At 53.0% G+C, this 12,874-nt stretch overlaps 1 protein-coding gene across 11 annotated transcripts in view; it reads left to right on the top strand.

Moving 5' to 3' along the window:
* Nucleotides 1-12,874, top strand: part of DNM2 (dynamin 2) — a 92,774-nt gene that overhangs the window by 1,262 nt on the left and 78,638 nt on the right. The window lies entirely within an intron of this gene.

Raw genomic sequence — 12,874 nt, 5'->3', positions numbered from 1 at the left:
GCCCATCTGTCCAGTGGACAAATTCCACTCTCTGGGCTGTTTCCAGGATTCAGGAAGCTAATGGATGCGAATGGACCCTGTGGCCACTGAGGGCGGTTGGTTCTCCCCTCTCCCTTCCCCCACCTCTTGTCCTTCTGCCTCCCAGATGGGTGGCCACTTCTGCATTCTGGGAAGGACTCCATTTGTGACTGTGGCTGCCAAATAATAACGTCATAGTCATCATTATTATTATTGTTGTTATCAATGTTAAGAGATAATGTTCATCCAGCAGGCCCCAAGCTGAGTTGTTTCTTGGTTCAGCTCAGAAAAGACTTGCTATTTGCCCAAGGCCACCAGGCTGGCACTCAGTGGAGCCCAGCTGGGCACCCAGCCCCGCCCCTGCCTTCCCAGAGGCCTGGGATTTTGCTCCCAGCAGCACGAATTTCCTCCTTTGCTGCTTTGTCTCTGGTTCAATGCCCTCTGTCTACTGTGGCGGAAAGGTGTGTACTTGGGATCAGCGCGGCCTGGGTTGAGCCTCGGGCTGGGCTGTGGGCCCCCTGCTTGGCCATATTCCCATCTGCCCAGGCTTCCGGTGAGCGTCTGTAAAGCTCTGTCCATTTCACCTGCCTTGTGACCTCGCACAGATTGTTTGACCTCTTTGAGCCTTAGTTTCCCCTCTGAAAAATGGGGCGATGGACCCTCAACAAGACTGTTGCAAGGATGCAGTGACATGGTGTGTTGAAAGTGCTCACTTAGCATGGTGCCTGGCACACAGTAGGTGTACTTGGATGGGGCTGTTACTCCCCAGGCTGGTTCCTTACGTATCGACAACAAAGGCTAGTAAGAATTAAAAGTGCTCTGCAGTTACACACTGGACTTCATTTAAGCCTTATGAGACTGGCACTGCTGTGATCCCATTTTCTAGAGCAGAAAACTGAGGCTCAGAGAGCTGTGCATTCTTGCTCGAGGTTGTTCAGTGAGGGATTGAGGGCTCTGGGTTGGAGACCCCGGGTCTCTCTCCCATCCCCACCTCTTCTCGGGCCCCCTGCCCTTCACCTTTCCCTCCCACCCACCCTGGCATCTGGCAACGGCCAACTGCTATTGAGCTGGCTCCTGTGACGACCTCCTCCTAGAGCCTGCAGCGTGACGTCGGTCGTTAAGCGCATTAATTCAGGGCCCGAGAGCCAAAGCTGTAAAAAGGCCTCTCTTTGGGTATGGGGTGCTCAGACAGGAGCCAACTTCTTTTTATTTCTGGAGTGTGGGTAAGGCTTCTCAGCTACAAAGCCCTGCCATAGGGGGATGGCAGGCAGGCCTCGCTTTGAGTCCCACTGCCTGCTTCTTTTTGTGACTTTGGCTGAACTGTGCTGCAGCTGAAGACCCTTTTCCTCCCTTGCGCCCTGGACCCACACAGAGGGTTTCCCGGCTGGTTTCAAGGAACAAACAGGAGAGCATATCAAGCTCTGTGCCTTGGGGGCAGCACGGGCTGCTCTGTTTCCTTGCCTCCTCCTTGTGGCTTTTCTAAGAACTTGATCCGAGAGTGAGAATAGCCCAGATAGCCCAGCCCCGTACCAGGGGTTGCAGGTCCATGGCCACGGGGGCCGAAGCCTGCTTGCTCCGTCTTTTTTTTCACCAGCATGGAGTTTAAAATGTTTTGTTTTGTTTTTTATAAATTTATTTATTTTATTATTTTTGGCTGCGTTGGGTCTTCGTTGCTGCACGCGGGCTTTCTCTAGTTGCGGCGAGCGGGGGCTACTCTTCCTTGCCGTGCGCGGGCTTCTCACTGCAGTGGCTTCTCTAGTTGCAGAGCACGGGATCTAGGCGCGCGGGCTTCTGTAGTTGTGACGCGCAGGCTTCAGTAGTTGTGGCTCATGGGATCTAGAGTGCAGGCTCAGTAGTTGTGGCGCACGGGCTTAGTTGCTCTGCGGCATGTGGGATCTTCCCGGACCAGGGCTCGAACCTGTGTCCCTTACGTTGACAGGCAGATTCTTAACCACTGCGCCACCAGGGGAGCGCTAAAATGTTTTGTTTTTAATTAGCTGTCAACATTTAAAAGTGAGATTTTGCATCAAAATCAGATTTTGGTCATGCTAGCAAAAACCCCAAAGATGTTTAGGGTTTAGTGGTGTAGAGCACAGGCTCTGGGCCCTAGGCCTGGCTCTAGCATGTTTGGCTGTGTGACTATGGCCCGATTCCTTTTCCGTAAAATGGGGTGATTACTAGGCCCTCTCTGCAGGACAGGGTGAGCTAACGTGTGTTGAGTGCATGGACCCTGTACCCGTGGCTGCTGCTGTTATAATCATCGTATTCTGGCCTCCCTGGGCCTGTGCCTGGCACCAACTGCCTGGGTCTCAGAAGCAGCAGCCACTGGCTGCCCCATCAGACTAGGAGTGGCCCCTTGAGCTGCCAGAGTCCCCACTACTCCCTAGTGCTTGCCCAGGCCCATTTCATATTTGTCCGGAGCCTCCTGGCCCCGGAAACCTTTAAGGTTAAGGCCCAGGGCTTGTCCTGCCCTGTACCAGCAGATAGACCTGTGGCCCTAAAGAGAGGGGAGGATGTGGCTCCCTGGTGACCCTTGTCATTTAGCCTCAGGGTCTGGCAAAGGGAAGGGCTGTAGAAATATTCCCTTGGGAAAAGAGCAGGAAGGGGAGGCAGAGGTTGAGGCCTCCAGCTTGGAGTCTCCCAGTCTTGGACTTGATCCTGTCAGTCTTTGTCTTCCGAGCCTCAGTTTCCCCGGCTGGGAAATGGGGCTCTTAACATTACCTCCTCATGGGCCCCATTCAGGCCACCAGGTTGGGTGTGTTTCACCTCTTAGGGCATTGAGGGTGGAGTGAGGATTAAATGAGTCTCGGAAGAGTGTCTGGTGTGAAAAAGCACTTAAGAGGTAAAAGGTCATGCATTTTTCATTCGTTCACTGAAAAGTGTTTTCTGAGCATGTTCACTCTGTGCCCGGTTCTGTTCTAGGGCTGCAGACACAGCCCTGAGCAAGATACCAAAGCCCCTGCCCTGGGGGAGCTGACCTTCCAGCAGGACGCAGATAAAGAAGAAACAAGGTAGAAGATAACCGTTTTATGGAAAAAAAAGAGATTATGGAGAGGGCAGGGGGAGGTTATAGGTTTAAAAGGAGGGTCAGGGAAGGCCTCCATGGGAAGGTGACATTTGAACAGAGACTTAAGGAGGTGAGGGAGGACCTGTGGAGATCTGTGGGAAGAGCGTCCCAGGCTGTGGGAACAGCCAGGGCAAAGGCCCTGAGGTGGGAGTGTGCCTGGAACACGGTATAGTGGGCGAGTGGGGGGAGGTGAGGTGAGGGGGGTACTGGGGTGGGGCGGGGTGCAGGCCACGTGGAGACTTGGAGGCCAGGGAGGGCCCTGGGTAGAGGGAGAGCTGCTGGTGGCACTGTTGTGATCCTTCTGGATCTGGTTCTGGGCAAGCTGAGGGCTCTTGCCTTTGATGTGCAGCTCCGCCTCGGCGCTCTCAGTGAGTAGTGGCTGTGAGCACATGTAGGGCCCGGTGCCATTTTTCTTTTGACAAGAAGCAGTTACCCACGGACTCTACCGTTTCCAGCTGCGTTTCCATTTGGTCTCGGGTGATGGGTCCCTGCAGGGAGACGTAGCTGTATCATGGGGCCGCTGCGGGGCACACAGTGGGTACTGGATGAATGCGTGTCAGATGACTGTTGGCTCACGTCCCTGCCAGACTGAGGGGTGGGCACATGGCTTGCTCTTTGGGCTGGTTTGTCCCTTAACAGCTCTTCGGTGTTCAAATGACAGCTGCTGTTTCCATGGTCCTTCCTTTCAGGCAAAGCCGAAGGGCCTTTGCCTGTGTGATCTGTAGTACCCAGGCCAGCCGGAGCAGGCAGAGTCCAGAGGCACCTGCGGGAAGGTGGCATCCATCAGCTGAATGACCTCACTTCTTGGGCCTCAGTTTCTTTGTCTGGAAAGCGGGGTTCATGATGGTTCCTCTCTCCTGGGAGCGGGCTGAGCATTCGAATGAGCTATGAATGAAACATTAGACCTGTGCATTTTGTATAGCCCTGGGTCAGGACTCTGAAGATCAGTTGTTAATTTTTCTTTCCTTAAGGAAAAGGAATTCATGATTGTTAATATAAGTAACGCCTCATTTTAGCACAGACACTCATTGAGCACCTGTCAGTGTACTTTGAGCTCTGGGGATGCAGCTGGAACCAGCTGGTGAACCAGGTCCTGAAATGCTTGTGGGAGCCCGTTCCTGCTGTTTCTCAGTGGGAATGGTGACTGGCCATGAGAGTTTTTTTATGCTCATTCAGCATATGATGGTGGGAAATTGGGAGCAAAAAAGGCCCAACAGTATCGAATTGACGAGACAATGTGTCCAGACAACCAACTACGAAATAACTACTCAGAGTGATCTAGAAGAGAATTGAATGACCCAGAAAGCCTGTGCAAGACCTGTTAGGGCCCAGACCAAATGGACGTGTGAGCCCATCTTATTCCAAACAGTTGTATTTTCATAGTAAAAAGCCTGGAAAAATGTACAGCTTCGAACCCCACATGTGGGTTGTCTCCCCACATAAGTCTTTATTCGTTTTGGCTCATTTGGGGATTATGTTTATAACCAGGAAGACAGATTTCTCCAGAGCTCAGCTCTGGGCTGCCCAAATGCTTTTCAGAGTTATTTGTCTGGGGATAATGGCCCTTGCTAGGTACACGGATTGAAATCCTCTGGTAAAAAGTCCAGTTCATTGTGGGTGAGGGCAGAGGATGGCCTCGTGGACAGTTCCAGATTTGGAGTTTTCAAAGGTAGTGCGGGCAGAAAACGCTGGGCATGGCATGGAACCCTGTGTCTCTCTGGTGTTTGCATTTGGTTCAGAGCCACATCTGCCAAGCTTTTGCCCGATTTGAATGAAAATGCCGAAATTACAGGCCCCTCAGCTGCAGAAAGAAATGGGGACGTCGGCTAACCCTTAATTTACTGGGGTTGCCAACCGCATACTGTAATTAAGCCCTTATTGTTAGAGCTTGGAAAAATGCAAGCCAATAATGAGATATTTGTAGTCCATTAGCCCCAATCCGAATAAAGAAAAAAATTACCCTGCCTCCGAGGCAAAATGGCACTAGAGAGAAAAGGCTCCTGCTTCCAGGTACATTGGGGTTCCTGTTAGTATTGGCAGTGAGGTCCCTGCTAGATGCTGGGGATTTTCCCCTTTGGAGTCACCCTCACCTTGAACAGGGAGCTGGGTGGCCCTTTCGGTTTCACCTGCTGCTGGATGTTTATAACACAGTAAGAGCTGATGTTTGTGGAGAGTCACTGTGTGTCGTGCCCCAGGGACTTATGTCTAAAATCTGACCACATGGTCCCAGCCGTCCTTGGGGGCAGATACTGCCCTTAGCATCCCTGCTTCACAGGTAGGGAAACTGAGGCCTCAGAGGTGGACTGGCTTGAAGTCACATAGGGAGGAGGGCAGGAGCGGGCCCTGAGCCGGGCCTGTCTCCTCCAGAGCCCACTGCCCGGGGATAGTGGGGTTGGGAAGGTGTGGCCATGGCTTTTGGCTGTCAGGTCAGTAGTGGACACTACGGTGCTTGTATCTGGGGCTGGGGCCGAGGTGACGGATGGAGCGATTTCTGGCTTTCCGGATCCTTGAGGTTAACTCTGTGTCTGACAGCATGCCGGGTGCTGGGGACCCAGTGGGGACTGAGATGGACAGAGGTCAGCGGAATGGTTAAATGAGCAGTGACATTCTGAAGATGGAGAAGTGCAGTGAAAACGATGGGGAGAGTGAGAGAGTGGCTGGGCAGGGGCTGCTTCAGACGGGGTGGTCAGGGCGGGCCTGCAATGGAGCCAGCCCCTTGCAGACCCCAGAGAAGGGTGTCCCAGGCAGAGGGCTCCACAGGTGCCCCCTTCAGATATGGAAAGGGACCTGAGTCGAAGGCAAGACCACTGGGCCCATGGGGGTCAGGAAACTGCCTGTCAGATGCCTATTTTTCCTAAGTTTTTGTTTGTGTTTGTTTTTTTTTTTTTTTTGCGGTACGCGGGCCTCTCACTGCTGTGGCCTCTCCCATTGCGGAGCACAGGCTCCGGACGCGCAGGCTCAGCGGCCATGGCTCACGGGCCCAGCCGCTCCGTGGCATGTGGGATCTTCCCGACCGGGGCACGAACCCGTGTCCCTTGCATCGGCAGGCGGACTCTCAACCACTGCGCCACCAGGGAAGCCCCCTAATTTTAATTATATAAGTAGAACACTGAAGACTGAGTTCTCCGAAAAAGGGAAACCATGACAGATGAGGAAGGATACATTGCCCACCCTGTCCCTTCCTTCCAGCTCCATGTGGAAGCACCATTGTCAGTTTGGCATATATCCTGTCAGAGCCCTCTCGTGTTTACGTACATATGGACACGCTGGTACCTATAGAAAATACACAGCACTATTCGGGGTTACTTCTTTTGGGGGTACATCTTCTTTCCAGAACTGGGACTACCCTGTTTATATTGTTCAGAAACTTGTTTTCCAACCACGCAGCACATCCTAGGGGTCCTGCTTCGTCGAAATGTTTGTAACTGCTGCTTGGAGCTTCCTGACCCTCCCAGAGCGGTAAGAATGGAGGTGGGGGGCCAGCAGGAGTCACTGCGGCTGTCCCAGTGAGAGAGGACAGTGCTGTCTCACGTGCTGCTTGCCAGGATCCATGCTGGGACCTGGGTACAAGGCGCCTCACCTACTTCGAGGCCAGTGCTTGATCTCCGTCTACTGACGAGGAAACTGAGTCGCAGAGGTTTGCCCAAGTGGCCAGACTTGAACCCAGAGCCTCGGCCTTCATGGGTGGCCCCCTTCCCCCAGGCCTGCTGGCCTGTACCTGAAGTAGCATCCTCACCCCTGGCTCCGTTGGATTTTCCAGCCTCCCTTTTCCCCTTGGCTCCAGCTTCACAGGGTCCAGTTTTCCCTCCCTCTGCACTGCATTTGTACCTCAGAAGTTTCTGGAACAAAGCCGGGTGTTGAGGAATAAGTGAAGCCCTTGTGGGGATTTTTGCAGTGCCCATTGGGGTGCCCGGTGCCACGGCTCAGCTGCTCGAGTTGCCTCCTCTGGTGGCGATTGGGGGGCGGCTCTGGTCTTCCTGTCACACTGAATGGACTTTCCATGCCCTTGACATACTCACCATGTGCTAGGCACTGAGTGCTGTCTGTACGTCCTCTCAGCTTGGCCCCATTTTACAGATGAGGCAGTTGAGGGGCAGAAATGGGGCAGGCGGTGGGGGTGAGGCTCTGAGCCCCATCCTTACCCACTTGTTCACTCTACCTGAGAGGCCCTGGAGGTCCTTCTCTGAGGAGGTACTTTCCAGTGAGAAGGGAGTGGAGGCATGTGGGAGACGGTGGCCCCATAGGGAGCCTTGGGGTGGGAATGGTGGTCAGGGAATGCTTCTTGGAGGAGACAGTAGGTCTTTCTGTCTAGACGAGGACAGGCAGCAGCTGCCTGGAAGCAGGTAGGTGACTGCTACACGAGGACCTTTGTGCCCATCCTGCCTGGCTGTGGGCCCTGGCTCGAGGCTCATGGCCTGTTACACAGGGTGCTTTCTTGTTGTCACGGCTGCATAGTACTCCATGGTGCAAAGCCACCTTTGTTTGTTCACCAGCCTCTTGGTGGTGATGGATGCTCAGGCTGTGTCTAGTCACCCGCTCCCAGGATTTGCACGTGGACATGGGACACCTGTGTAGAACACATGTCTACACAGAGGAGGACATGGGGAGATGGATGGCCAGCACTGGGTGTGTGGCCCTCCCCTCCCTGGGTGTGGAGGCCAGGATGCTGCCTGGCAGCTGTTCACCTGGGTTGAATGAGTGGACTTGGGATTGGCCAAAGAGTCCATCCCAGGGCTCCCACATCAGCGTGTCCTCGCCGCGCTTCACCCGTCCCGACCCCTTCCACGACCTGGACCAGTGCAGCTGCCTCTGCCCTGGTCCCCTGGCACCCGCCCTGCCTCCCCCACCGCCCACAGTGTCCACAGGGTACCTGTGAACACCTGAGTCTGGGCATGTCCCTCTTCTGCCCACCACGCTCTGCGGCCCCCACACTTGGGCTAAAAGTCCAAGTCCTCCACTGGCCCCCCAACACCCCCGCCCTCGCCTGCTCCCACTGCCCCCCAAGCTCATCCCGCCGGCCACACAGCCTCCTGGCCGCCCCTGAACCCCCCAGACTCACGCCTACTCGGGGCCTTTCTCTTCCTTCCTCCACATCTCCTCTTTGTCCAGAGTTCTCCACACCCTGCCCCTCTCTCCTTGGGTCCCTGCTCAAACCTCACCCCTCTGAGAGGCCGTCCCTGACCTACCCTGGTTCACACAGGGCCCTGGCACTCAGACCGCGTGCCTAGATGTGTTTTCTTCAGAGCTCATCTTAGGACCGGAAACTGTTTTGTGTGTTGTTTTCTCCCCACCCCGCGGACGGCAGGTCCACAAGGGCAGGGATCTTCGAGCGTTCCTCGCCATTCTGGCACAGGGTAGGAGCACGCATATTTGTTCCGTGAAGGTACCTTAAGACCAAACTTGGATTAATTTCACTGCACAGATGTTCACTGAGAAGGGGACCAGCGGACAGCCCTGTGACTTGCCTTTAGGGGCTCATAGCCCACCTGGGTTGTGTGGGACTGAGAATAGAAGAGGGTTTTGGGGTGCTCCAGGGGGGACAGAAGCAAGTGTATCCTTTTTATGGGGAGGGCTGTGATTTGCCCTTTGGGCACAGGGTAATAACAGTAACAGGCTAAGACCTCGGGGCCGGCCAGGCATGGCTGTCTCTCTGGACCGGCTTCCTGGCTGTGAGATGGGGCCGAGCAGGGCCCCCTCCCTGGGCTGAGGTGACTGAGGTCCTGCACAGCTTCCAGTGAGCCATCCCTTCCGACTCTTGCTTCTTGCCTGGGTACCAGGCAGCCACTCTGTCTGGGCGCTCGCACACTCTCTCAACGGGGACCCGAGGTCTGAAGGCAGCTTCCCTCCCACCCACCCCCCCACCCCCCTGCCCGAGGATACCCAAGTGCCTGCTTGGACCAAGAACCAAGGAAAGGAAGCTGCTGGGGTCATCGCTTCTGAGTCCTGGCAGCCCATTAGTGTCCGTCACGGGGAGATGCCCAGTGCCAGACCCCTCCCCAGACCAACTTGAAACTCCCAGGGGGATTCCAGTCAAATGCCACAGCATGGAGAACCATGCTCTGTTTGTTCTGGGAGACCTCCTTTGCCTAAACTTGAACCCGCTTGGATCACAGACCCATAGCGTGTGGACAGGTGGCCAGCAGAGCTGCCCAGGGCCCCGATGACACCCTGATGCCCAGACGGAGGAGGAGGACGAGGCACCCTGGAGACTCTGCCCCATGACACGTTTTCCCAGCCATAAGAGTCTCTAGGGACTGGCAGGCCAGCAGGCGAGCACAGCAGGCAGGAACAGTCCCAGCTGGGGTTACGTCTGCTTGCCGGGTGATACGCCCTGGCACAGCCAGGCCAGCCCTGGAGGAAGCCCCGGGGTGGGCTGGGGACACAGCCCCTACTGTCCCAGCCACGGGGCCTCTGTCTTCTGTGCTCATGGCCAGGATCCTTCTGGAGGGTCACAGCCTGCTTGCCTACAAGGCCCTCAGCAGGCCCTGCAGCCAGGGAGCCAGTGGCTTTGGCTTTGAGGATGATACCCTCAGAGTTGTTCTTTTCTGGCTGGTGGGGCGATGGAGTCCCAGGGATCTATAAGTCAAGATCAGGGGCCTGTGACCGGGGGCTGTGAGCCGCCCACTCAGCTTGAGAGAGGCTGCCTGTGGTTTGGGCTGACACGTCTCCTCATCTTGCGACACTTCCCCTCGTCTAGGCGGAAGCCATTCAGGAGGAAGCCCGGCTCCAGCGGCCTCTGCCCTAGTGGCATCTCCCGGTGGCACCGCCTGGCACAGGTTGACAGCAAGCTCAGAGCAGGCCACTTTCTGAGGTGGGGAGGCCCCCACCTGGAATACGCTCCTGGCAAAAGGATGTCCTAGCTTGATTTTTTTTAAATTAATTTTTATTGGAGTGTAGCTGCTTTACAATGTTGTGTTAGTTTCTGCTGTACAGCAAAATGAATCAGCTATACATATGCATATATCCCCTCTTTTTGGATTTCCTTCCCATTTAGGTCACCACGGTGCATTAAGTAGAGTTAACATAGTGCTATACAGTATGTTCTCATTAGTTATCTATTTTATACATAGTATCAATAGTGTATATGTGTCAATCCCAATCTCCCAATTCCTCCCACCCTCCCCTTCCCCCTTGGTATCCATACATTTGTTCTCTACATCTCTGTCTCTATTTCTGCTTTGCAAATATCTGTGCTATATTTCTAGATTCCACATATATGCATTAATATACGATATTTGTTTTTCTCTTTCTGACTTACTTCACTATGTGTGACAGTCTCTAGGTCCATCTAGCTTGATTTTTAATTACAAGAGTTCTTGGACTGTTTACTCGCTGTAAAATACAGTTCTCTCCTATAGGAAGAGTAAGGTGGAGGTTCTTCTTGCCTTTTGCTTGGGACCACCTTCATCAGCTTGTAGCTCTTCTCAGATTCTTTTTCTTTATTTTTTTTATGTGTGAATGCCCCACCACCACCACATTAAATGCCAGGATTAAGTCTGTCTTTTTGTTTGGTTTTGGTTTTGTGTTCTTCTTTTTTTTTGACTGTGCCGTGCAGCTTGTGGGATCTTAGTTCCTGACCAGGGATTGAACCCAGGCCCTGGTAGTGAGAGCTCTGAGTCCTAACCACTGGACTGCCAGGGAATTCCCAGGTCTTATCTTTGATAGTCCAAAATCTCGCTGGAATGTGTCATGCCTCATGCCAAGTTCTTTGCTATTTAGTGTCTTGAGGGGTTTTTGCCTTTGTTTTGTTTCTTTAAGACATTTTTTATTCTGGCATAACTTTAGATTTACAGAAAGTAAGCAGGCTGTAAACATACAGGAAAGTTATGGGGATAGCACAGAGAGCTCACATATACTCTTCACCCGTCTTTACCTAAGGTTAACCTCTTACCTTGCCGTGGTGTATTTCTCACAGCTAAGAAATTAACCTTGGCATATTATCATTATTAATGAAAGCCAGAATTGATTCACATTTCCGCAGTTGTCCCCAATACGTCCTTTTTCTGTCCCAGGACCCCATCCAGGATCCCACATCGCATTGGGTCATCCCGTCTCCTTAGCTTCCGCCCAGCTATGACAGCGCCACAGCCTTTGCTTTTCATGACCTTGGTTTTTTTTTTTTTTTTTTTTTTGTGGTAAGCGGGCCTCTCACTGTTGTGGCCTCTCCCGCTGCGGAGCACAGACTCCGGATGTGCAGGCTCAGCGGCCATGGCTCACAGGCCCAGCTGCTCCGCGGCATGTGGGATCTTCCCGGACCGGGGCACGAACCCGTGTCCCCTGCATCGGCAGGCGGACTCTCAACCACTGCGCCACCAGGGAAGCCCTCATGACCGTGGTATTTTATAGACTGTCCCGCAATTTGGGTTTATCTGGTATTTTCTCATGGTTTGAGTGGGGCTATGGGTTGTGGGGAAGAGGACCACAAAGATGAGGTACTCTTCTCACATCTTATCCGTGGTCCATGATATCAATAAAGCTTCCCGTGGATGATGTTGACCTTGATCTTTTGGGTGAGATGGCATGTCTGTCAGCTTTCCTTGCCACAAAGTTACTTTTTCTCTCCTTTTTGTACACTATCCCTTGGAAGCGTTGAAGATTCTTTTTTTTTTTTTGGCTGTGTTGGGTCTTCGTTGATGTGTGTGGGCTTTCTCTAGTTGCGGTGAGCAGGGGCTACTCCGTTGCGGTGCACAGGCTTCTCATTACGGTGGCTTCTCTTGTTGCGGAGCATGGGCTCTAGGTGCGTGGGCTTCAGTAGTTGCAGCATGTGGGCTCAGTAGTTGGGGTGTGCGGGCTCAGTAGTTATGAATTCCAGGCTCTAGAGCACAGGCTCAGTAGTAGTGGCACATGGGCTTAGTTGCTCCGCCTCATGTGGGATCTTCCCGGACCAGGGATCGAACCCGTGTCCCCTACATTGGCAGGTGGATTCTTAACCACTGTGCCACCAGGGAAGTCCGAGTGTTCTTTTTAATATAATTGTTTGAATAGGTAGTATGTCCAACATGGAACCAAGTTCAAAAATATCAGGAAGAATGGGGAGAGAGAAGCTTGCTTCCTGTCCTCCTACTTCTACAGCCATGGCTAACCACCCTCGCTCCTCTCCTGCGTCCTCCCAGTTTCTCAATGCAAATGGAAGCAAATATGAATTTGTGTGTATCCACTTCCCTCTCCCGCCCAGCTTAACACCCTGTTGTGAACGATGAGGTTGTCACTTAACAGTATTTCTTGGAGATCTTAGTGTATCAGAACACAGAGCATGCTCATTTTTGTGGGTTTTTTTCCCCCACCCTAGGTATAAAATTTACATATAGTGAACACACAAAGAGTTACCACCACAAACAATATATAGAACACTCTTATCACGCTCCAAAATCTCCTGTGTCCTTTTGCAGTCACCGCCCCCCCCGCCCCGCCCCACTCCATTCTATCGTTTTGCCTTTTCCAGAATGTCATATAAATAGACTCATGCAGCCTTTTGAGTCTGGCTTGTTTCATTCTGCATAACACCTCTGAGAGCCATCCAAGGCTGTGTGCCTTGATAGTTTGATCCTTTTTGTTGCTGAGGAGCATTTCATGGTGTGTCTGGATCACTGGCTGTTGAAGTGTTCACCCACTGAAGGATGCTGACGGATGCTGGGTTGTCTCCAGTTCTGGGTGCTTATGATCAATGCTGATATAAATATTTATCTGCACGTTTCTGTGTGCCTTATAACTGTGATGCATTTTGAGAGATTTTGAATTAATTAAGGTTTTAAAATTTGGCTGTGCCACGCGTCTTGCGGGATCCTAGTT

Source organism: Globicephala melas, chromosome 3 (assembly GCF_963455315.2).
Source record: "Globicephala melas chromosome 3, mGloMel1.2, whole genome shotgun sequence".
Lineage (NCBI taxonomy): Eukaryota > Metazoa > Chordata > Mammalia > Artiodactyla > Delphinidae > Globicephala > Globicephala melas.
Note: the sequence above shows the minus strand (reverse complement) of the source record. Positions and strands in the feature narration are given on the sequence as shown.